General features: G+C 54.0%; 1 long non-coding RNA gene across 1 annotated transcript; it reads left to right on the forward strand.

Moving 5' to 3' along the window:
- Nucleotides 1-14,394: 14,394 nt before the first annotated feature.
- On the forward strand, nucleotides 14,395-17,107 carry LOC112819574 (uncharacterized). Its single transcript, XR_012378472.1, has 2 exons — nucleotides 14,395-14,750; nucleotides 15,606-17,107. It is a non-coding gene; the product is annotated as an uncharacterized lncRNA (long non-coding RNA).
- Nucleotides 17,108-25,900: the final 8,793 nt, after the last annotated feature.

The raw sequence follows: 25,900 nt of genomic DNA on the forward strand, positions 1-25,900 counted from the left end.
CAGCTGCAGCAGCAGGAGGAGGAGCAGCTGCAGCAGGAGGAGCAGCCGCAGCAGCAGGAGGAGCAGCTGCAGCAGCAGCAGGAGTAGCAACCGCAGCAGCAGCAGCAACAGGAGGAGCAGCAGCAGCTGCAGCAGGAGGAGCAGCGCAGCAGGAGCAGCCGCAGCTGCCTGCAGCCTCCTGGGGTCTCCTGCTCTGAGAGCCAGGCTGGACGCTTACATTTCCAAAGTGCAGCGCTGACACCTCTTCAGGAAGAGAATGTTGCATGCAGGGGGGCTTTGCGGGGACACAGCTGGCGGAGCGCATGCTGGAGTCACCGCTGGGCCAGAGGACGGCAGCCATGCGACGGGAATGGCCCTATCCCTGTTTTCGACAGACCCGTGATGTGGGCAAGCTTGTTTCGAATTGGGGGAATGTGACAAGTAAGACAAATCTACTCTGCAGGCAACTTGGGGAGCATCTCAGAAACCTGTGTTGTCCTAAGTGATCCAAGAAACACTCCCACGGGGCTGACATTGCCAGCCCTTTGCCAGTGAGGAGGCCATGGCTCTGCAAAGCTGCACGCATCGGGACTCACACCTCGCGTCCCCGGGTGCACCTCTAGAGGCTAAGGGATGGGAAAGCTCAGGGCCCCACCTCAAGTGCGGGACCTCTAAGCAGACAGGTCCTTAGCTCTGTCCAGAAGCAGCATGAGCTCCTGAAGTCGGGCAGCGTCTTCATGCCAGGAGCCTGCACCATCTGCTGCTGCGGAGAGGGGGCTCAGAACCACCAGTGTCCCCGAGCTGGGAGTTGAGACCTTGAGAAGCTGTGATCCCCCACCGACAGGTGCCCCTGCTAAGCCAAGGCTCCTGCTCTGCCCTCCCCAAGGAAGTGCAAGCTTGGCACATGCAGCTTCTCGGATGGAGGAGGAGAAAAGTAAGTCCCCTGAGGTCAGAGAAGAAGAGCGCTGCCTGGCTGGCCTGCCTCATGCTCTGTATGTGTGACAGGCAGAGACCCCCGGGTTACCTCTTTCCCTAAATGAAAGCCAAAACCTGAGCAGTCAGGAGCACACAGCTAATGATGGACACCTGCTCGAATGCTGGCATTGAGACTAACGATTCTTTTAGGGGGAAATGAGCTAAGATGAGCTCAGACCACCCTCTAACCCCCAGCTGTTAGGACCAAGCATGGATAAGGCTCCAGAGAGGATGCGCTGACCTTGCTCACATCCCTATGAAATATGCATTATTTTCGCTCTCGTTTGTCTTATGAAGAAGCAGAGAGGTGAGTGACTCCCCTGGGGAGGCCCAGGGCTGCCAGAGCCAGACGTGGTCACCAGCGTGCCCAGGGGAGCTGGGCCTCGTTGCCCCAAATGCATGTCTGTGTGTGACTTTCAGCATCTTTACCAAATCCCTCTTTTTTCGGGCCTTGGACCAAGAGGTCTGTGTGCTTTACCTTTAATTCCGTCTTACCTGTCAGTGTTCATAGACGTGTCCCTACAGCGTGTGTATACATCCTGCAGAACTTGGAAGCATCAGGCCATTTGCAGCAGGACCATTGGCCCTGCCCAGGTGGAGCAGCTGCTCCCACACCTGCAGCCTGCATACAGGTGGACAGAGGGTGTTCGTCCGGCCCCAGGACAGTGACGTTTCGTTCATGTGTAGGAAGGTCACCTTCCTACAGGAAGGTCACAGGACTGGATGTTCGCGCTGTTGTTCTACAACTGGCAGGGTTTGTTCTGTGGGCTTGTTGGAAACTGTCTGGGAAGGCGTTCTTCTGAGTGTCTAGGATGTGTCAGTCACCTGAGACCCAGAGCATTAATGAGGAGGTGGGGCTCGGGCGCTGGCAGCCTGCAGGGCCTGTTGGAGAGCTGGCTCAGAGGAGAGACCCCCTCCCAGAGAATAATGCTTCAGTGAGACAAGGATCACATGGCTCAGCAGGAGGCCCCGGGAATGCTCAGGGTCGACTAGACAGCAAAGTTGTGCTACAAAGCCAAGAGGACTGATCACAACAGGAAAGGTGCTTGTCAGGCTAATGCTCTGGTGGCCCTGAGAGGCCCGCCCGGGGCTGCCGACCCGCACACTCGACAGCCTGGCCATCGGGCCCTTAGGCACTTCTGCCCATCGCTTCTGGACCCCCGGCCAACAGAAGAGGAGTAGACGCTGCATTTTCACACCCTTTGCACCCACCCCTGTGGCTCGCACACGAACGTGAATCCATTCATGGGTCGAAAACACTAATCACAGGGAAGGTTTGGCTTATCCAGCATTTTGGCTATCCCTTACTAGGAGCCAAGTGTAGCCCATGCATCCTCCATGTTAGCACTGTGGGTCCTCAAGAGCCCCACGAGGCAGCCCCTGTCATTTCCCCACTTCTCAGGCAGGAGGGCTGAAGCATGCAGAGGGACCAGCGGGGACACACCTAGGTGCTTCACCGCCAGGCGTAGAAATAAGAGCATCTGGACTCAAGGTAAACGTACCTTGAAGACTCAGGTGTGTCCCTAGAGAGAAAATGGGGCATAAGTCATCTCAGGAACAGTACACAGACTTTGTGGTGAGTAATCCAGAAATCCTCCATGTTCAAAGAAAGTCTTCTGACTTAACTGCTGATGCATGTTGTATAGTATGCTCCGTTAATTACACACCTTAAAATAACTCTGTGGTAAGAGTTCAGAATTTCCAAATTTCCCAGAAATTCCAGGAAAGCATAATATTCCAATTAATAGCATTACCAACCATCTGTGGGAACGATTCATTGACTCGGGTGTGGGTTTATGCTCCTTCCTGTCATCGGGGCGGATGCTGGAGGGCTGACTCCAGACGCGTTCCAAGCGCCGCCGAAGTAAAGGTTCTGCTGAGGCCTAGCCGCTAAGCCTCCAGAAGTGTCCTGCTTTCCTCATCTACGCATACTGAGAAGGAAAGCGCGTTTGTGCGTGCTGTTCCGGGAGCAACAGTAGCCCAAATAGGCTGCCGTGTGGAGCCAGTCCTAGAAACAAAGAGGCTATTTTGGGGAAGGCACACAGACAACCGGCACAAACACGGCCGCGGAGGTGCATGAGGTCGTGGTGCCCGCGTGCAGAGAAGGCAGAGAGCACGCAGGGATCTCTGCGAAGCTCGGGCCCTTGCTGGCTCCCGGGCTGTGGGCCTGCTCCCCTCCTCCCGCAGCCTGGGTCTGCTCCCTGCTTGGCATCCACCCGGACCCCGCCAGCCGGGCTCCCCCTTCTCCAGCCGCTGGGAGCCTCCCGTCCTGGGCCCCCCTCAGCCCTCAGACTCCACGCTGCCGTCCTCTGCTCCCACCATTTTTTCCACAGTTCCCGCTTCACACAATATTTATTGTCTTTGTTGTTTCTGCTCTGTCTCCCAACCACAGCATGATTTTCTCAAGAGCCAGGGTCCTGTTTCGTGCACATATGCCTGGCACAGCAAGGACATCAATAAATATGCGTCCAACAAAAGAGCCGTGATGGCTCAGTAGCCTGTCCTTGTCTTTTTGTGAAACCGTGTCTTTATCCGAGAATAAAAGACATTTGGGTTAAAACGCTTCCCGAATTTTTCCATGCCTGGGCTCTTGCAAGATCATTGTCCTGGATTTTGGATGACCCACTTTTTCTTCTCAGGCCCAAGACACCAAGAGGCTATTGTAGAGACACGGCCGTGAATTAATCTTTCCATTTGCTGAGAACAGAATACAACTTGAGTAAAACGTTTAAGACGTTGCTGGTGACCAGGACAATGTTGTTAATCTCATTTGCATTTTCAATGAAGTGTTTCCAATGGTCTTTATACCAATTATTTATATTTACAGCAGATCATAGAGGGTGCATTTCACATAGAAAACCACAGAAAGGACAGTCTCTGCCCAGCCCGAGGATGGTGGCAGGGGGACACTTGCCCTCATGGGAAGCGAGAGGCCAGCCGACCAAAGGAGCTGAAGCCCTGGGGCCAGATGCAGGCAGGAAGCAGGGTGCACCGGGGCCCTGTCCATAAGCGTGGACACCTGCACTGCCCTGCGAGCTGGGGGGCAGGGGTCCTGCCCCTCCTTCCACCGTTGCCCATCTAACGCTTCAGGGGGAGGGGCTTTACCATCACCCCCTTCACCACTGCACTGCGGCTGTGGCCGGGGCGAGCAGCCCGTCTAGAAAGACGACAGGGGCTCAGGATGCGTGTCCCTTACCCTCCAGGTGCTTGAGATCCAGGCAGAAGACAAATGCAGGGAGCAGAGGGAAGGGTGCAGGTTGCTCCAATTGTACCAGGTGACCCTGAGCCTGAGCCTGGCGGTAGGAGGAAGAGTGGGTGGGAGCAGGGCCACTGGAGGCCTAACAGCAGCTGCAGGGGTGAAGCAGGGGGTTCCTGGGATTGGGAAGCATGGCACCGCCCCACAAAGGCCAAGACTGGGGGGCAGTTCTGGAGGCTGGGGAGACCAGACTGTGGCGGCTTTGGAGAAACAGAGGAGTGCTAACAAGGGCGTTGGGGTGCCACGCAGGAAGGGCTGGGGCATAGAGCCCGAGCTGGGCTAGCAGGAGTGGGGGGGCCGGGCCAGGGCTCGGCCGTGGGGCAGCGAGAGCAGAGAGGCTCTGCAGCAGGGCAAAGACATGCTTGCTGACTGACACTCCAGGTGGCTGGAGGCTGCGCGGGCGTTTCAAGGGCTCAGCAAGCAGACACACCTGGGATGGATGTGGATTGCAGGGCCACGGCTCACAGAGCTGTGGGGACAGCGGCACAGTTGGGTGGTCGCCACACACAGAGACGGGAGAGCCCAGTCCTGCAGGTGGCCCCGTCAACACTGACCTCACCCCAGGAGTCACACAGCGCAGCCCCGGCCAGAGCCCAGCCTGGCTGCAAGAAGTCATCAGTGGCCCCTTCCTGCCCGCCCCTCGCTGCTGGCTGTGGCCCCCACACAAGGTCACCGGCTGCCGGCGCTTTTCAGCCCCTGCCGGGAGGCACACACACATCCCATGTGGAAGCCAGATGTGAGGTGGCCGGTCCCCGGTTCGGGAGTCCTGGCAGCCACAGCTGTGGGCAGCGTGGCCGACCCCACAGGAGCGGCTGCACTGGGCAGGGACCTTTCCCAGGCTCCTCCCAGTGCTTTCTCTTCTGCAAGTGTTTGCTCTGAAAGCCATCCACCCCCTACTGTTCTGCCCCACCGTGGCTGCACGTCCACGGCGCAAACACGAGCATCTTTCACGCACAGGCCAGTGCCCATTCCTGTTTCCATTTCCTACATTTTTATTAAAAAGGGCTTCAAGGATTGTTATTTGATATAAAAAACAGCTATAAACAGGTGCGGGTGTTGCAGGAGGGCAGAGCCAGGCAGGGGACCGGGCCCACGGTCTGTGGGGCCTGGTCACTGGGACCACCTTGTGTCCATGCCCCCCGCCCCCCTCAGGGCTGGTAAGGATGGACAGTGGTCATCCAGGGCCACTGGGCTGACCCACCCCTCGTCTGGCCCGCATGGATGTGGTCGCCGCCGGTGGCCCATGCCCCTAAGGGCCTGGGGACCTTGGCACTGAGGGCTGTTTCTGTCACACATGTCGCCCGCCTGGCAGCAAGTGGGTGGTCTCAACTGATGAACGTCTTGGAAGTTCGGTGCGTATGCTGCATGGCCAATGAAATCGGGAACCAAACCTAAGGGAGGAAAGGGAGTAACCAAAACTTTTAAATAAAAATATTACTGTGAAGTTTAAATACGCTGCCCTCACTCCTAAACCCTTCTCTGCTGACATGGGACATGACTCGGGGAGGGGGCTGGTCAGCAGGCAAACCCAAAATCTGCCAGCTGCCCCGACCCCGGGAAACCAGGGCTGGAGAGATCGAGATCCTCTGCATCACAAACAAAACCCATGGTATCAGTTAAGTTGTTTAAAGCAACACTAGGAATGACTACCAATCCTTCACCCAATGCAAAAAAGTTTTAGCCAAAAAGCCTAGACAAGAGAATTGATTATAATACTTTTTAAAATATTAAAAATACCATTTTAAGGTATATTAAATATATGATGTATATTTTTAAAAGACTTGACACTGTATTTCTGTGATGCACCCAAATATTTGGGTGAAATTATTTTTTTTATTAATTTCCGAGTCAGTTTAAAGACCCACGGACAAACACATGGTGTCCCCCAGAGCGCGGCACGCACCCCACCTCCTTTCCCGTGGGGCATGCGGTGGGAGAAGGAGCGGAGGGGTTGTAGAGTGTGTGCAATTTAAATTCAGTCAGTGGTGCTAACTGGACCCCAGAGGCCTGTCCCAAAGTACCATCTTCTGAAAGAATCTGAAAGAGGTGGCCCCACTTACGGCCAATTCACACTTTCCTTTCTCCTCCCGGAGAAGGAGATCCACGTTTTCCACTGGGGTCTCCTGACCTCCTATGGGCTGTGGCTGTTCGTAAACATAATGGGTCATCGGCATGTCTGCTTTTGTAAGTTGTTCATATTTATTTGGTCGTTTCCTAGCGGATGGTGCGTGTGTGTTCTTTATAAGCTGCAGGAAGTGTCTTGCTCCTCTTCTCAGTGGAGGGGCGTTCGGGCTCTCGTCCGCGCCAGCCTCGTTCTGTGGCTGCACCGCTTACGTCCCCGAAGCAGCAAGTTCACCTGTGTGTCCTTTCCACCGTCCAGCTTCTCTGTGCCACGAAAACAGGGCTCCCTGCCCCAGGGTTGTGAAGAGACGCTCCTGCTGCTACTGCTTCTGAACTCTTGTTTTCTCGGCTCAGGCCTCCCACCTCCCGCCGCAGACCCACCTTGGGCTGCTGCACTAGTCTGAACTTGTCCCCTCCCAACCCCCTCCGCGGCTGGGGCCAGAGTGGCCTGAGAGTGTGCCCACTGCCCACGTGTGCTCTGTTGCCCCACTGGACGCCCTGGCCCACAGAAGCCACCATAAAACCAGGCCCTCACCCAGGATCACTTTCTTCCTACTGAACCCTCAAAGTCACCTCCCCAGTGTGAGGCCAAATGCTGCGGGCCTCCCTCCAGCTCTGGGGTCGAGGCTGGCTGGAGTGACAAGCCTCGTGGCCCACAGCCACCTGCCAAGACCCAGACCAGGCACATCTGCGCGCCTGGTGCCCCCGCGGTTGGGGGCACGCGACAGGACTCGCCAGGACCTGGGCCATGGCAGGCCACCCTCTGTTCTGGCTTCAGCCAGGATGGTAGAGCAGCGAGGCGTCCGCCCCAGGGAGGAGGCCCCACGGCTGGGGTGTCCGCGGCTCAGCTGGCCCTGCCTGCCACAAAGTGCCTGAAAGTGTCTCCTGCACTAGGGGAACTTTCGACTTTCAGCACATTTACGGGGAGGGTGTGTTTCTCTGGGCGATTCCCGCGATCGCTCTTGGCTCCGCCTGACCTTCCCTGGCCGCACACCCAGATCGCAGCCCTTCGGGTGACGAGAGCAGCCCCCATGCCTCAGCTGTCCTGCTATACGTTTTCTGTCTGTGTCCTCTGGGACCTGCCCTACAGCACAAAACATGCCGAGATGGGTTATAATTTGCCTCAGTCCTTAGTCCCTGGACAAAGTTGAGTAGAATATCGGGGTTGGCAACGCGGTTTTAAGGAGACCTTTAATGTCCCTCAAAGGAGAGGCAAACCGGAGGAGACGTTTGGGAGGGCGGCCAAGCCGGGAGCGGGGTGAAGTGGGTGTCAGGGAGGCCGGAAGGAGGCGAGCCCCACATGGCGGGCGGGTCGCACCCCTCCCCCGCAGACTGCCCAGAGCCAGAGCCACGCTGTGTCCATCTTCTGTCCTGGCCCCCGGCCCACCAGCGGCAAGTTTGCTGCGTTGAAGTCAACGGAACTGGTTCATCTTCAAACTGCAGGCCAATCCCCCGTGTTATTCAGAATCTGCAAAGCTGTGAGGTGGGCGGGAGAGGCCCACACGCCTGCGTGAGGAGATGCCGTGGGAAGGTCCCCCGGAGAAGGTGCCGAAGAAGGCAGGCGACCAAGGTGAGAACTTCGGCTCCAGAAGGAAAAAAGGCCCAGGGCGTGTCTGTCAGGATTTGGGGCTGTGCGGCTGAGCAGGAGGCAGCTGACAGAAGTCTAAACACTCACACCTCACACCAGAGGAGCACGGGCTCCCTCCTCTGAACGAGGGGGCCCCTCCTGAGCACACTGGCCCGTAGCGTTCTTTTAAAAAAAAAATATTTTATTTATTTATCTGAGAGAGAGAGCATGAGAAGGGAGAGGGGCAGAGGGAGAAGCGGGCTTCCCGCTGAGCAGGGAGCCCAACGTGGGGCTCCATCCCAGGACCCTGGGATCATGACCCGAGCAGAAGGCAGACGCTTAACCCCTGCGCCACCCAGGCGCCCCGGTCCATAGCATTCTCAAATGGTCATGTTTGATGCTTACATAGATCCAAGAATAACAGAGCCATGACGGGTGTTTAAGGAAATCTGGGTCTTGCGGGGTTTGTCCTGTGCTGATATTTACACAGTGTGGGCTTGTGATACCTGCCTTAGTTTCCCTGACTGTGTAACAAATAGCTGCATGTGCAGTGGCTGAAACATGCCCGTGGTCCCGGGTTCCATGGGTCAGCAGTCTGGGCAGGGCTCAGCTAAGTGCCCACTACTCGCAAGGCTGCAGTGATGGTTTTGCTGGGCTGGGGCCTCATCCCGAGGCTTCCCTGCAAAAGGACCCCCTCCAAGCCCCTCCGGTTGGCAGGATTGTTTCCCTGCAGCCGGACAACCGGAGGCCACCCAGCTCTCCTCCTTGCCACACAGCTTCCCCATCCGCTCAGGAGAGCTGTGTGCTGCAAGGCGCGTCTCGCCGAACCCAACCTAAGGTCAGCAGCACGTCCTGGGCCGGCCCGCACTCACAGCGAGGGCCTCAGTCAGAAACGCAGGTCTGAGCCTGGACGGCCTGGGGCTAGTGTGTCCCTGGGGTGGCCTGCTGACCCCCCGGGAGCTCCGTCATGTGTGTGAGGCCGTGAGGCTACATTCTGTGCTTGCCCCGCTCTGTCCCCGCCACGCCTCCCTGAGCCGCTCCCCCTCCTGGCACCCCCCCCAAGTCAGGACTCCTCTGTGCCCGTCCTTCGGGCTCAGACCTTAGTCCTGCCCCCAGCTGCCTTGTGCTCTTATCGTGACTGTCCTGCTTTCAGATTCTGTTTTCTCCAGCTCTGCCGCCGATGCTGATTGTCCTGAACAGGAAATAGACTTTCTTTCTCTCCCATTATCGGCTTTGCCATCACGCTGGTCTTTTTCCTGTTCTGAACAAAATTTACTGCATCTCCACTGTGCCTTTTCCCCAACTTCCCTGCCTTTGCAAAGTTAATTGCAACCTTTAACATCGAACAGTCTGAAAAAACACACCTTCTTCGTTTTATATCCCACCACATCCGCACTTCTCTGTAAAAATATTACAATAATTTAGCTCCTCTTTCCCTTTCTTGGCACTTGTGAGCTGGGAAGTGTGGGTTCTCACCGCTGCTTCTCGGGGGAGCAACAGACCCTTTCCTGGCTCGCCCGGCCTGCTCTGCCATCGGCCCTCTCCTCAGCACGGGCCCAGTGTCCGGCTCACAAAAAGTCGCCTCCCTCAAACACCTTCCACCAGTTAAAAGCCCTCTGCCCCTAGCTGGGCGATGTCTGCGTGCTTCACCACAGCGCAGGCCCAGCGGCCGGACACACCCGTGTCTGAGGAAAACAGCAGTGGGCGGGGGGCGGGGGTGGGGCCACCAGAGCCCGCAGACCACCGTGCAGAACTGAGACCATGCCCCCAGCCACACGGGGAGCTCCGAGGCAAAGGGACCCCTTCGGGGTGCACCCCACCATGGGCTACCCCGGCTGCAGGGGCCCCAGGATGGGGCGCCCTGCCCTAACTGGCAGGTCCCAGTGCCTCCAGCGTCAGCTAAGGGCTTTGAGGGAGAGGGGCAGCCGTGCAGCCTGACACGGATGTCCAGGAACCTGTCCTGGATGCTCACCCTGACCTGGGAGAGACCCCACCAGTGTCGCCCTGCCCATACCTGGGCAGCATCTTCAGTGCTTCTAGAAAGCAGGCCATTAACAAACTAGAGGAAGAACATCATTTTCTGCAGAATTCACGGAAAAGTGCAACACTCGGGGGAGACTGGTCCCACAGCGTGGACACTCAGGCAACAGTGGTCAGATGGTGGCACAGACCACAGAGCAGGATGGGGGCAGGAAGGTCCCCTGGCTCCTCCCAGGCAGATTCACAGGCAGAACACCCTTTTAGCAGTGTTGCTTGGGGCCCACTCAGGGCGGTGGAGCCAGCTAGCTTTCCAGAGACAGGCACATCTTGTCTCAGCGTGTGGCACGGCTTCTGGCTCCTTCCCAGCTGCCCAAGCAGGAGCTGCTGCCTCCAGAGTGCACCTCCCAGATTTGCCCTTGGTTTCTGAAATAGGGGCTCTCCTCCCTGCTGCAGCCCCGCTGTCCCTTTCACACCTGGGCCTCACAGCTTTCCCACTAAGTCGTCTCTAGTCCCAGCCGGCCTAAGGCCTCCCGCTGCATCCTGCTCAGCAGTCACAGATGCGCATAACCTAACGCCCTGCACCCCCCTAATCACCTGCATCCCACCTAACCACCTACACCCCCAACCACCTGCACCCCAACTAACCACATGCACCCACAACCACCTGCACCCACCTAACCACTTTCACCTCACGTAACCACCTGCACCCCACCTAACCACCTGCACCCCACCTAATTAGATGAACCCCACATATAACCACAGGTACCCCACATACAATCATAGGCACCCCACATTTGGAAAAGCCTACCAGTGCTTCCAGAAGTCCTTTTTCCTAACACAAAACATTATCCCTTTTCTGTGCTTTTGCAATTCTTTCTGTTTTAGAGGAAGAAGCCTCTCTTCAGGGCTGAATTTTCTAGCACTTGCCAGTTTTCTCCAAGGCCCCATGGTGACCTGGGCCCAGGAAGAGCCTGTCATGATGGGTTTAAGTCTGTTTTGCATCATGTCCAGCACAGATGGTGGAGGAAGGTGGGTCTGGACAGGACTGGTATTTTAAAGCAATGCCTGATCTCCTAATCTTCAATGAAAAAATCAACCACATTCAGATTAAATAATATTTACTGAGTGCCTCTAATATAACACCCATATGTTTTATTTAATATCTCAACTAACCTCTGAGCACATTTTTTTTAAAGATTTTATTTATTTATTTATTTGAAAGAGAGAGAGAACGAGAGAGAGATAGAGAGTACATGAGAGGGGGGAGGGTCAGAGGGAGAAGCAGACTCCCCGCTGCGCAGGGAGCCCGACGCGGGACTCGATCCCGGGACTCCAGGATCACGACCTGAGCCGAAGGCAGTCGCTTGACCGACTGAGCCACCCAGGCGCCCTGTCTGAGCACATTCTTACGGACAAGGAGACAAGGGCTCAGATAGCATCACACAGTGGTCAATGTGCCCCAGGCCCGCCCAGCTCCAGGCTGGGACACACGCTTCACTCCCAGGGGGCAGATTGGGATGGACGCTGCCCTAGTCACTGAGAATGAAGACCCCTGACCCACCATGCCAGGCCACATGGCTCTAGGTACCCCTCCCTACGAAGGCCCTCAGCCTCCCACCGAGTAGAGGCAGGCCCTGCGGCAGCCAGGGTCCACGAACGCTGCGGGGTTCCCACAGCTCATCCCCGGGTGACCAGAAGGTCGCTGAAGAGAGGGACCCCTGGGGCCCCAGTGTTCCCTAGGGTTCCAGTGGAGCACTAGGGCTGATGGGCGAGAGGTGCCGCATCCCGAGGACACACTACGTGCTGGTTGCCTTGCACACACATGCCAGCGGATATTATAAACGCACTGTTGATTGCCTCATTTTGGATGAGGCCCGAAAAGCTTGAGGACATTGCACGGGGTCACAGAGCTCGCCGGTGGCAGAGGAGACTCAGACTGAAGCTGACAAAGCTCAACCGCATCACGCTTAGCCTTCTGCTCGGTGGCAAGGCCTACCCCGGTGTAGCAGATCCTTGTCCCAGTGGAGAAGCACGGACTCAGGCCACTCCCGCACGGGACGAAGAGTTGTGCCAAGAACTCTCCCCACTTAAGTCTTACCCCATGGTGGACTGTCTTACGTGTCCCCACCCCGAAATCAAGCCAGCCCACTGGAAGGCCCCGTGACAAGAGTGGGAGCAGTCCAGAGACCCTGAAGGCTCTGGGCTCCAGGGGGTGGGCATCGGCGTCGAGGGGCCTGGTCGGCACAGATGGGGGCCGAGGGGCTGCAGGAGGCAGGGAAGGGGGCACCAGAGGAACCAGTGGGGGGCAAGGTGTCCTCGGGAGAAAGTGTGCAGCAGTTCGGGGTGAGGGACGAAGACATCAGCTGCAGACTTGGGGGGGTGTGGCCCTGCTGGGCGGGTCTGTGGCTGCTCAGATGTCTGTGCAGATGTGGACCCCTGGGGTCGGGCATCAGAGAGGAGTGTAGACCTGTGCCCAGAGCACCTGCCAGAGGCTTGGGGGCTTGTCTCCATAATGCCAGTGGCGCTTGAAGACCTTCTCTGGCCTCATGGGTCAAGCTGGGGTCCAACTCTTCCCAGGGGATCTTGACTGACTTTGGGGGGAGCTCACGGGGGTCCCGGGGGAGAGCCCCCGACTGGGGGGTGGGGGGAGCTCACAGGGGTCCTGAGGGGAGAACCCCTGACCGGGGGAGGCCTGTGAGGCCCCTGCTCCTTCTAGAAGGAAACCCTCACAGAGCTGGGCTGGTTCCCCTGCTGGCAAGCACAGATGAGTCCCACCTGTGCCCAGTGTTCTGGCAATGGTGTCTGTTCCCCAGGCCACCAGAGGGCTTGGAGAGGTCACACTCTGAGCCTCTCCTGAAGGCCAAGCCCCTTCCTGTCCCCACAGTCATTTCTCAATGGCTGGACCTTGCCCCAGAGCCTGAGCCTGAGCCCCCATGCCTGCTCCAAGGTGAGCCTGACCTGGGGCCGCAGCACGGAGCTGAGGCCCAGCTCTCTGGGGCCTGCCCTGAGCGCCAGTTCTGCTGTCAGTGACGCCCAGCGTTGACCAACCAGCCTGACCTGGTAAATCCCCCTTCTTAAGGCAAAACTACTGAAATGGCATAAATTTCCCCTGAATTATTCAGGGCTGTCAGCACGTCATTTATAAGGGTCCTGCCTTGCTGGAGACGAGAAAACATACCATAGGCTGGGGGCCGGTCTGGCAGGCCACAGTGAGCGTGATAAAGCAGAGTGAGGAGCCTCGTGTGGGCCCACTCGCATGGGCTTCCTCCCCTCCGGGCAATCTGAAGACTCTCAGAGCCCGCCGCCCTCCCACCCCTGCCCCCAGGAGCCTCCGAGGAGGGGCCGGGTCACCCGCCCAGCTCAGCTGCCCCTCTAAGCAAACTGGTTTCCCCCCCCCTTCTGATGGGCCTCTCTGGGGGCTGGTCGCTCCTCCCGTGCTTCGTGAGGAAGCCCAGGCTTCAAGAGTTACAGACAATCACCAAGCCCCCTGAGCACGCAGCCCGTGATTGTCCACTTAGCCGAGTGACATGCTCGGGTCACCGGAGGGCTGCAGCAGGGAGGCCTGGGGCCAGCTTCCTGTTCCAGCCGCCGAAACTCCACACGGTAAGGCAGAGGCCCTGCCCGTGGACGTCAGGAAGGTGTGGGGCCCGAGGGATGGGGTGCCTGCCCACGGCTGCAGGGGAGCCCCTTCTTCCACACAGTGCTAAATGGCTCCATCCATCTTCCTGGCCTTCCAGAGCAAGCCCGGGCCGGAGACCAGTTGCTGTCTGTTGTGCATTCATAAGGGGATGAACAATTCCTGCACTTGAAGGAACCCTATCATCAGCGAGAGGAAAAGACTATTTTCTGTAGCATGTGAATTCAGCTTTTATGACTGAATGACAACTTGAATCTTAAAGCCCTAATCATTGCCATTTGCTTCCTAAAAATAACTGTCTCCCTTGTCCATATTTAGAACAGAAAACACTGAGCTTGGGAGCGAGGCTGGCCCCTGGGAGGAAGGCGCCTCTTCCCAGGGCCCGCCCGCCCTGACTGGTGCTTAACCCCTTCCTGGCTGTGACCAGCCCTCTCTGCTCCCCTCCCCGCAGGTTGGCAAATGGAGAACAAGGTCACCGGTCACCACCATCACCTCAGACATGGCCTGAGGGCCTGCGCAGGTCACCGGACCCTTCTGGGCCTCGGTTTCGCACAAGCAAAATAAAGTTCTGGGAAATTCTGCCCCACACAAGTCCTGTCCTGGTGGAGAGGGAGCTCCCTGGGGGCAGGAGTCTCTGAGGCCCTGAGGCACAGCTCTGGGGGGACCCTCCCCCTGCAGAGTGCGTTCTATAGAAGTGAGGCCTCCGGAGGCATGGGCCTGAGTGTGAAGTTGCCCACCAAGGCTCCTGAAGGACAGACGCGCGTGCGCCATCCTCAGGGTACCCTTGCCGCCTCTCCGCAGTGCTGGGCCTAAGCACAGCTCCCCAGGAAGCAGCCAGGCTGACTCACAGCCATGACTTGCCGCTCTGGAATGGTCTGTCATCACAGGTCTGCACATTCCTGGCAACAAGAGGAGGACCAGGCAAATGGCCTGGAGTGACCAGCACGTGCTCCCACCAGGGCAAGGGAGGGGCCCTCGGGGAAGGGCCCAAACCCAGAGGAGAGTGGCCAGCACGGAAAGACATGGCAGGAGGGCAGGCCATGGCGCTGACGCAGGGCCTCTGGCTGCAGTGGGCATTCCCTGGGGGCCCCCACGACGAAGCAGGAGCACACGGGAGCCCCCAGGGACCCCAGAAAGCAGACAGACCTGGCACAGCAGTAAGCTGCCCTGGATTAGGTGGACTGCCTGCCCCGAAGGATAGCAGGGACCCTGCCAGAGGTGGAACATCGTCACAGGTGAGTGGGGGTCGTCACTGGGGAGTTAATACCACGCGTGCTTTTCCATCCGCCCAGAACCTCAGACAGCAGGGCGACGTGGCAAGGACCGTGGGAAGTCTGCCACGTCACCCACCTCTAAGCCGGTTGGAGACGCTGCCGAGGTGCAGGGATGTTGATGGAAGGCGGGAGAGGCCTGGCTCCTTACACGAGGAATCCGCTGAGATTCTCAGTGTTTTCCTGGGCTGTCTCCCCGGCCCCTTTCCTGCAGGTGCTGCAGACTGAGCCACGCCTGCGAGAACGTGCTTCCGACATGGGTTCTGGGCGAGGAGCTGGGGCCTTGCTCTCTGCGGAGATGCATGTCTTGCAGGCCTTCTGTGCATGGGACCTTCCGGGGGGCAGAAACACGGAGACCTGGGAGCATCGTCTCTGCCAGATCATTGTTTCCAGTGCCACAGGGGAACCCCGAACGTAACCCAAAGGCACAACAGGGGCCGGTTCCACGGAGTCAGTCGTGCCCACGCAGGGGACTTTTGTACCTTTGTGGCCATGAAAAAAATAGATTGTGGAAGTATGTTTACTACTACGTACCAGTCCACAGCCCGGAAATGTCATCAGAATCCACTGGGAAGTGAAAAAACAGGTTACAAGTTTATGCTGCAGATTTCCACTTTGGGAGGAACAAAGCATCAAAAATAAAACAAAATGATAACAGTCATTATCTTGGGTAATGTGTTTCTCTGTGATTCCTGTCATTTACCTTCTGCCTATCTTTATTTTATATGCTAGTAAAGTACATTAAAATGCATTAATTTTGGAAAAACTAGGTTAAAAAAACGTGAATGTCTTTAAAGACCATGCTGGTTCTCTCCCCAGGATGATGCCATTGGGCCGAGGACACTGGGACCTCAGGCCTGGCCTGCCCTCCACCTCACCCCTGCCACAGCGGCCAGGGTCAACCCCGAACAAGGAGCTGAGCAAAAGAGGGGACGACAGTCGTCGGTCACGCTGGGGCCGTTCAGAAAACCCTGCTTCCCCCAGCGATCGCGAGGATGTCTGCCGCATCCCCTGCAGGCGCACCCTCCTCGGACACGGCAGCCGCACTGGCCTGGAGCCCTGCACAGAGGACGCGTCTCCTCACTGTGACCCAGCACGCTGCCCGCATTCTGGGAGAATGGGGACCGAAAGTCATTTTTCTTTCCCTCCCAACGGCTCATCGTCTAACCACCAGCGATCATTTTAGCTAAGCACACACCCGTAGGCCCAGAATTTAGATGAAAATGCCCTGAAGATAGAAGGGGGAGTAACGAGAACTTTACTGGGAAATCCTAGGGTGTTCGCAAGAGGTGGAAACACCTCCCAGAAATTGACTCATAGCTGCTGTGCCCTTTCTGTGAGGTGCTTGGCAGAAGAGAAGGAGGAAGGAGGCCAGGAGGGTTGCTGAGGCCCCCACCCCTCCACTCCCACCCTCCCTCTGGGCAGCGCCACCCTCCGGCTCCTGGTGCCCTAACCCCTCGCCCTCCTCTGGCCGACCCAGGCCTCTCTGCTCCAGACGTCTTTCCACACTGGTCCCTCTAGTCTGCTGTCTTCAGGGTTCAGACTGAGATCAGCTGCACGGGATGCTGGGGCGTCCTTCTGATGCCGATGCTGATGCCTCCCTCACCAAACCCAAGCCCACCCTGTGGGTCCCGGCCAGACTAAACTCCAAAACTCGACATCACGGAGTCAAGTCGTCTGTCTTCTCAAACGCCTGCAGAACGTCCCCGCTTCTCGCCCTAACCGATGATTTTCATTGTGCTTCCTTTCACACGGGATGCAAGAAGGCCTGGCAGCCTCTCTGTGACCGTCCACCTGCAGGGACGGCTCCCCGAGCCAATTCTCACCCACCCCTGCTTGCCCCACTGACTGCAGGTCTGCATCTCCAGAATCGCTGAATTTAGCTCCTAATCATAGGCTGTCTTTTCTTACGTAATGATTGTTTTCAGTCCCCATTCCAGTCGGAAATTCCTCAAGGAAAAAGGCATATACATAGGAAATCCCAAAAAATACGTGCAGAGGGATCGGAATGGGATTGAAACGTCAGGGAGTTGCCTCAAAAGCAGGGAAGCAGCATGAAATGTGGCCCTGGCTCTTCAGAAAACTAACCAGCCCCAAGCAGAAGTAAGAATTTAAATCACATATAAATTTTGCGCGTATTTGCTGAGGAAATGCAGCGTCGTGGGTGAGAAAGTCCGGCAATAGACAAGGTGGATTCCCATCAGGGTTCTTGGGGAGGGGCGACCCGGTGCCGGAGGGCGGCCAAGGACCCCTTTGATCCCATTGTGCACCTTCCTGCCTGTGACCCGTTTCCAGGTCAATAAACCAGAGTGTGAACTACACAGATCCTCATCTTCTGGGCCCTTGTTTCTGCTGGGAGGGGAGCAGAAGGGGAGCCGACACGGAGCCACCTCCCTGCTGGCCTGGGGGTAACGGGCCCGGGACGCCCGCCAAGGAGGATGTGGGAGGCTGGGGCAGGGCTCCTCAGAAAGGAAGCGGGCACCAGCTCAGGAAGCCGCTCAGGCTCCCACTGACGGAGGGCAGGACGGCCATCCTGGGCACCTGGACCCACACACCGACACCACGGAGGCAAGCTTCTGCCTTTGCCGTGCTTTGTGGTGGCCCCGAGCAGGATGCAGGGAGAGGACAGAGGCCAAACAGATTTGGGGAGTTAGTGGGGGAGACGCCCCACTGCAGGCTGCAAGCCTCCTCCCGAGACAAAGACACAGCCAGACGTCTGGGACTCAGACAGCAAGGACCCTGCGCCCCCAGTGTGTGACCTGAAGATGGAGACAGCAGGGCCTCCTTCACGTGCCACCAGGAAGGAGGAACAGACTATGCACGTCAAGCAGCAACTTAGATATCCAACATGTGGCAGAATTTTCATCATAAAATTGTCTCTGTGTACAAGTTCAGCACTTGAAAATACCTCAAGTGTGTTTTATGTTATCCCAACACTTGCAGAATCCTCAAGTCCAATGTAGTTCAAGTCCAAGGCCCCAGGGAAAGGACCTCAGGGCCCCCTGGCTCTCCCGAGCTCACTCAGAAGGCCTAGAGGCAGGGAGCCCCCAGGAGCTTCCCCCGGGGCCCTGTCCCCTTCACCTCCCAGTCTGGGCCCTTCGTCCCGGGGTGAGCAGGGCGTGGGCGCCGGTGCTGCGCGTCGGCCCCTTCCAGAGCATGTGGGAAGCCCGGCCTGGGATCATCACGAGGTGCTGATCGCAGCTTCTTCCGTGACCCTGCCAAGTGCTGGGCCCTGAACCAAACTTAGGATGTCTTCAGTTTTAACCCCCACCTTAGCCATGTGCGTTAGACCTCAGCATCAACACCCTCACCTCAAGTCTTGTGGAGGGTCTAAAGTCAGATGAGAGGACCCCAAAACCACACTTTTACCTGTATAGGATTCTCTATTAAGTTAAAATCAGCTATTTTTTTGTCCTTGATGGTCTGATGACCCAAACTTGCATTTTCCTGTCTTCTGTCCATCTGCTTTAAGATTAACCCCTTGATGACTTCAGCCTCCTACCAGTGTGACCACGGTGGGCAGGGGACGGACCACTGAAACAGGCCACATCCGTGGCTCCAGAGAGAGGCTTGACGTGAGACATGTAAGATTACTAATTAACGCAAGGTTTGTATATTCTCTTAAAAAGGCAAATGTGGACAATTCCAAATTCATAGAACCATAAATGATAGCCTACTGAGAAAATGTTAGCAGTTTCTCATAAAAATAAATATACACCAACCCTATGAACCGACAATCCCAATCTGAGGTGTTTATCCAAGAGCAATGAGGCTATATGTCCACAAAATTACCTGTAGGAAAACACTCATAACAGCTTTATTCATAGAAGCCGGACTGGAGACAGCCCACACAGCCATCTCTAGGATGGGGTCAGTGGGGACAAGTGCCTGGCTCCTGAGGAACTATGTGGACGAGTCACAGACATGTGCAGCTCTTATCTTTACGACCACACGCCCTCAGTTTACACACTCGTGCAAAGCCAAAACAGACCTGTGTTAGAAAAGAACCCAGAAGAGTCAGACAGAGATGGACGACAGGGCCGTGGCGGGGGGTCTTCTGGCCTGATGTCCCCTGCTGCCCTTCGTTTTGATCTACCTGCCTGCACTCAGCCATGGCACTCAGCAACGGGCAGAAGCTCTGTGAAGACAGCCACTCTTGAAAAGCAAGCCGCCCACGACCTACCTTGGTCTCTGCTGAGTTTTCAAGGTCGGGTCAGTCCCAAGGCTCACGGGTCCCACTGTTACACTCTCCCTGCTGCACTGGGGGAAAGCCCTCGTCTCTTTAAAATGCATGTGCTGAAGCTGATCTTGATCCGCACCAGCTGTGAATTGGGTTCACTGTTCAATTTTTATGGTTCCAGGGATGAAATGTCTCTGAGAAAGACCCAAAAGGGTTCTGTCTTGCTCAACAAGGTCACAGCCGCTCAGTGGAGGCAGCTCAGTCAGGGGAGTTGCTCTGGCCAATGAGACGTGAGGCCTGACATGGAGGCCATCTCCATCCAGTACGGTGTCTATGAGCCAACGTGTGAGTCAAAGGCTCTTGGTCCTCTGCAGGGCTGACTTGCAACAGTCCAGACAAATGCTGCTCCAACAGGCTGGCTCCTGAGGAAGGGGACGTGGGACCACCACAGCTGGGCCACGACCCACGTGGAGCCTGACAGGAAACCAGCAAGTGGTGTTGGAACAGTGAGATCCGGGGTCACTAGATATCACAGCATAACCTGGTCTGATGGTCAGCCGTTAGGGGAATATGAATTCAGGACTATGAGGAAGTGTGTGTGTGTAGAAATCTGCAGACCAATGTCTTTCATGAACATAAATGCAAAAATCCTGAACAAAATATTAGCAAATAAAATCCAACAATAGATAATCTGACCAGGACCAAGTGGGATTTATCTTAGCTATGTAAGGCTGATTCAACATTTGAAAACCAATTAATGTAATCTATCACATTAACAAGCCAAAAAAGAAAAATCACATATCAATAGATGCAAAGTGACACACTCCAACACCCATTCATGATAAAAAAAAAAACTTTCAATAAATTACAAATAGAGGGGAACTTCCTCAAACTGAGTTTTTAAAATCTATAAAAAACCTACAGCAAACATCATGCTTAACAGTGAGAAACTGAAGCTTCCCCACTAAGATCAGTTACAAAGCAAGGATGTCTCTTCTTACAATTCCTTTTCAGCATTGTACTAGAAGTCCTTGCCAATACAATAATGCAAAAAATGGGATAACAGGTACACAGATTGGGAAGGAAGAAATAAAGCTGTTTGCATACAGATGGCCTGGTCATCTGTGTAGAAAATCCAAATAACCAGCAAGAAACCCCTGGAACTAATAAGCAATTATGACATTACAGTTGCAAATTTAATATACAAAGGTCAATCACCTTCCTATATGCCAGTAACGAGTAAGTAGAATTTGAAATTAAAGACACAGCACCTTTTACATTAGCACCCCCCAAAACGAAATACTTAGGTATAAATGTAACAAATTATGTACAAGATCTCTCTGAGGACAACTACAAAGCTCTGACGAAGGAAACACAGAAAAACTAAATAAATGGAGAGATGTTCCATGTTTATGGATAGGAGCACTCAATATTGCCAAGATTTCAGTTTTTCTCAACTCGATCTCTAGATTCAATGCAATCCCAATCAAAATCCCAGCAAGGTATTTTGTGGATATGGATGATCTTATTCTAAAGTTTACATGGGACCAAGACCCAGAATAGACAGTGGTTCAATAATGAAGGAGAACAAAGCTGGAGGACTGATTACCTGACTTCAAGACTCACTATCAGATATAGCTGCGATTATCAAGACATCGTGGTATTGGCAGAAGAGCAGACAACTGAACAGGAGAGAGAGCCCAGAAACAGACCCATAGAGACACAGTCAGTTGATCCTTGCAAAGGCAACACAATGGGGCAAAGATCGTCTCTTCAACAAATGGCGCTGAACCTACTGGACATCCATATACAGAAAAATGAATCTCAACAAAGACCTCATGCTCTTCACAGAAACTGACTAAAAATGAATCATTCATTTTTGCAATGAATGCAAAATGCAAAACTATAAAACTCCCAGAAGAGAACATAGGAGGAAACCCAAATGACCTTGTGTGTGGCGATGAGTCTTTAGATCCAATAGCAAAGTCATGTTCAAATTAGAACCTTCTGCTCTGCAAAGACAAGTCTAAGAGAATGAAAAGACAAACTACAAACTGGGAGAAAATATTTGCATAAGACATATCTGGTCAAGGAATGTTATCCAACATATACAAAGAACTCTTAAAACTCATAAACAAGAAAACCAACGACTTAAAACAATGAGCCAAGACCATGATGACACTTCCCCAGGGAGGATGTACAGATGACAAGTAAGCAAACTCCACACCATCCGCCCTGAGGGAAACGCAAGCTAAAACCACAACACTGCTGCACACCTCTTAACCAGTTCCGTGTGATGGTGCGGAAACGGGTACGCAGTGCTGGTGCGAATGCAGACTAGGGCAGCCGCCGTGCAAGACAGTTGGGCAGTTTCGTACAAAACTGATCATTCTCCCACCATACGATCCAGCACTGATGCTCCTTGGTTTTTACCCAAAGGGATTGAAAACTGTCCACACAAAAGTAACAATACTGTGTGCGATATAATGGTGAGTACATGTCATTATACATTTACCCAAATCCATAGAATGCAGGACAGCAAGAGCCAACCCTAATGTAAACTACGGACTCTGGGCGACAATGATCAATTCTAGCAAATGTAGCCTCTGGTAAGTGATGCTGATAATAAGGGAGCATATGTGCTCACGTGGGGTGGAGGGTACATGGGAAACCCCTGTACCTTCCCCTCAATTTTGTTGTGATCCTAAAACTGCTCTAAAACAAATCATCTGGGGGGGGGGCAACCCTAAGGTAGGGATCTACAAGTTGGAAGGGGTCTACTTCTGCCCCTGATTAATCTAAATCATTTTGTGAACCACAGTTTAAAATTTGCTTTTTTTCCCCCCACAAAGCCAGTATAAGCAGTAACACAAATCAGTGCAAGTTTGCAAAAGAAAAAATTGGACTTCCGATGGGAGGGATTGGGCGAGTCACACTGCAGGGCACTTTAGCCTCTCCTCTCCCCTTCCGCTCCCCTCTGATCCTCTCCCCCTATCTTTCCCCTCCCCCTCTCCCCCTACCCTAAGTATTATGTCTCAGGAGCATCATTTAACCTGAATGTTTTCTTTCAAAATTCATATGGTTTTTTTATGTGTGTGCTATATTCTTAATGAATTTCCTTGAGCTATAGAACTCAGTCTGGTTCTTTTTGTTTGGGATTGCATTGAATCTATGGATGGTTCCGGTGAAAATCAACCTCTTTAACATAGTAAGTCATTGCATGCAAGCGTTCTCCAGAGAGCATCCTCCTAAGCACCTACAGCTTCTTCCTGATGCCCCTCAGCAGAGCTCTATGTTTCCCCTTCTCGCCACATTATTTCCTTGGGCACTTTAGAGATTTTGTTGCTATTGTGAATGCATCTTGTTTTCATTATATTTTCTACTAGGTTACTGGTATAGATAAACACTGTAATTTTGTAAGTTTATCTTAAATTTGGCAAACTTGTTGAGTTCTCTTGCTAACTCTAAGTCATTCATCTGTTGAGTTCAATGATTTTTCTGTTTAAATGATCAGAGTGCATGCCTAGAACAGGTTTCAGATCTTGAGTCACTGGTTTTCTCCCCACATGACATCAGTAAGGACGTTTTGTGCTATTTTAAACAGAGTCATAGTGGATCCTTAAGTCTTCTTTCCCACCTTAAAAGTGGTATTTTATTCATCATGATTTAGTTTACAGTAGGTTTAGAATATATAACTTTTATAAAGTTAGAGAAGCTCTTTTTATTTAGCTTTGTAAGAATTTGTATTGGAAATAGATGCTCAACGTTATAAATTGGCATCAGATAATGTTGAACATCAGAAAATGACTTTTCTGCCCCTCAAGGTAATTGTGATTCTCTGTCGTCAGCCCTTAGCTGACCAGCTCTTCGGCTGCCAGGAGAAGGGCTGGCTTCTGTGCCTGGGAGAAGCATCACAGCCGGGGGGCACTCATGTGGGGCCGCGGTCTCCAGGGCCGGGCGTGTGGGTGAAGAAGCGGGAGCGTGAGGAACAGCCCACAGTGCTGTGTACGCAAGCCGCCGAAAGCTGAGGCTGCGGAAACAGGCAACAGTCTTCACTGGCCACTGGGGAAGAGCCACAGCACGGACAGCTGCCCGGCACATCCCCCCACTGCTGCGTCCGGGCCCCCGACACACACACTGTATTCTGTGACCCACTGGCTTCTCAGGGTCTCTATGCCCCTCAAATCCACATATCTCTCTTCCTTCGATGGTTCTCCTTAGTTAATTCAGGAGCCAACAGTCATGCTGGGGGCCATCTTGTAAAAAAAAAATTCCACAATCAGGCTCAAGGCAGCAAAAATTAAGATCAAATTTGAAAAGAAAAAAAAAAGATTCTCGTCTCCTACCTCGCATTGCCTCCAGGAGGACATGCAGCTGTGCTTTCGGGAAAGAACCGCTAAACCAAATGCTCCCCTCTCCCCCAGCCGAGCCCACAGACAGGAAGTGACATCAAATAAATACAGGTGTGAAGCAAGTCCTCTGTAGAGATTCAGAACACAGGTCTGTAGTGACTATCTGCCACAGACAGGTCTGCTCAGGAAACTCCCACAATGTGTAGAATCAATCAGCAAAAAGTCTCTCTGTTATGAAAACGAATTAATATGTCACAGGTTACATGGCATATTAACCAGGGACGTTCGGGTTGCAGGTTCCAGAGAAACAACGTAGGCCAGCCTCATAAAACTATGCTGCAGAAGGTTTACTGGCCCCAGGAACATGAAGAAGCTGGAGGCATTCCCCGTGGGGAAGGTGGGCGCTGCCCCAGGACAAGGGCCCTTCCAGACTCCACAGCAGCTCATGCCCCTGAGCACCCATCATGCACAGTGCGTCAAGAACTTCCCTGTGTTAGCACGTCTGCTAATCGAAACAACCCTCAGATCTAAGGTGCTACTAGCATTTCCTTTTACTGATAAGGACCGGGGCTGGGGGCGGGGGGGCATAGAGACTGAGTAACACAAGCACATGTCAGAACTTCAGCTGAAGCAGACTCCTTCTGAATCCTTGAGCCCTGAGTGAGCCAGGCATGACTATGACTGTCCTTGTTCCCACTTCTCGGGGGTCAACCTCACCCTTTGCCCATCTCTCCACTCCACACGGCACCAACAGCTCCAGAACTCTTCATGTGCAGGCTTTTTCCCCTGATGACGGGCTTCCTCGCGCTCCTGCAGCTCGGGTGGGATGGCCCCAAGAAGCGCTCTCCTGGGACCCCGAGGGAAGTTTGGGCTCAGGAATGAGCCTCCCTGGGAGACAAGGTGGGGCCAGGAGCCACCCAACAGGGACCTGATGCCTCCAGCAGAGAGATTTCCGAGCAACGTGGTCAGGGCTCTTTCTGGGTTTGATTTCTTTTTTGAAGCTCTGTTTATTGACCTAAATTTTAAGATTGATGTGTTTCTTTAAAATTCTAAGTTATGATGTGAGACTTCCTGTTTTAACCCTTCAAGTGCTCCCTATGCTGAATAAATATTTTTATAATATTTTTTTATAATCTACCAACTGATTTCGTTTCCCAAGCACTAAATGGTGTTCCTTAAAGAAAAAGGAAGACAGCCATGGATTTGCCCCATGAGAGAAGAATGTGCTTCCCCCCTGGAAGAAGACCCTGCCTTCTGCAGAGAGAGAGGCTTGCCTTCGTTGTAACCCTCTGCTCCAGGGATTATGGATTCCCACCCCTCAGCTTCTTTCTCCCTGAATGTTAAACTAATGCTTTCGTTACCGACGATGGCTTGAATTGTTTTCACAAGAAGAGTGTTAGTGTTGCTGCAGATGTATTGTATTTATATTTTTAAATTCGTGACTAAATTATAAGTATTGGTTTTATTAAGTTATACCATCAGCTTCTTTAAGAAACATTTTCAATTTAAATTTTTGAAAAAAGAGACTTTAGCTAAAAAGACTGGCATTAAGAATGAGAAAGTCATAAACCAGAGACCATTATTCACCTGATGGCAACTACCCAAACTGAAGCCCCCTCGAGTGGAAAGAAAACGCAAGATCACAGAGCTCCATCTTTAATTAACGGGGGGGTGTGGTCACCTGAGTGGAGAGTGGCGTATTCAAACCTAACGCAGAGGGCAGGCTCTCCCGCCCCAGGCTCTGTGCCCCCATCAGAAGGTGATGCATCTGAGCCAGTGCCCTAAGTCAGCTGCTTCGACTCAGGTGGACCCTTCCCAGGTCGAGTGTGCAGCTGAGGATGCCGCTCCCTGCCCAGCACCCCATGAGGACATGGACGCCCTTGATGCCTGCACACGGGCTGGCCTTCCCCCACCCCCTCTTAACGCCTGGTTTCCTTGTCTGCACAGTGCGGGTGAGGACACCTCCGCTCCCTGGGTCTGGGATGGCAGGAGCTGGGGCTTATCCCCCTCAAGGTGCTCAGCAGGGATGCAGGACCTGGTCCAACACATACAGCAAACATCTGACGCAGAGGTCCTGAGAATGCTTCTGCCTTTAGGGGCACCCACAGTAATGGTTTGTTCAGGGAGGAGGGTCAACGTGTAAAGGGCCATGGATGGGGGCCAAGGGAGTGCAGACCCCACAGCTGCCGCACCCTCATGCTGCTCCAGGGGGCCCTGTGGGGTGCAGACTTCCCCTGCTACTCACTAAAACCACTTCCTCCAGGACACACGGGGCACAAATACAGGATTCACCACACAGAGTCGCAAGATGCTAAGAAGCGTTTCTGTGATGTGCTTAGCACTGTGGACACCCCCGGAAGGGACCACCGATGGTCTGTCCAGTTACACAAGAGAACAGGCCGCCCCTCCCTGAACCTACGTCACTCTGTACGGCCCTGGGCTCACCATTTGCTTTGCTCTAGGAGAAATGGAATTGAAGGTCTTTTTTATCCAAATGTCCAAGTGCTAGGACCAGTCGTGACATCTATGTTTCGGTAGCCATTTTGACTCTTTCCAAATACTGCCGGAAACAGGCCTTGTTC

Source organism: Callorhinus ursinus, unplaced genomic scaffold (genome assembly GCF_003265705.2).
Source record: "Callorhinus ursinus isolate GAN/ISIS: 27379988/994484 unplaced genomic scaffold, GSC_fseal_2.0 scaffold6, whole genome shotgun sequence".
In the NCBI taxonomy this organism is placed as follows: Eukaryota; Metazoa; Chordata; class Mammalia; order Carnivora; family Otariidae; genus Callorhinus; species Callorhinus ursinus.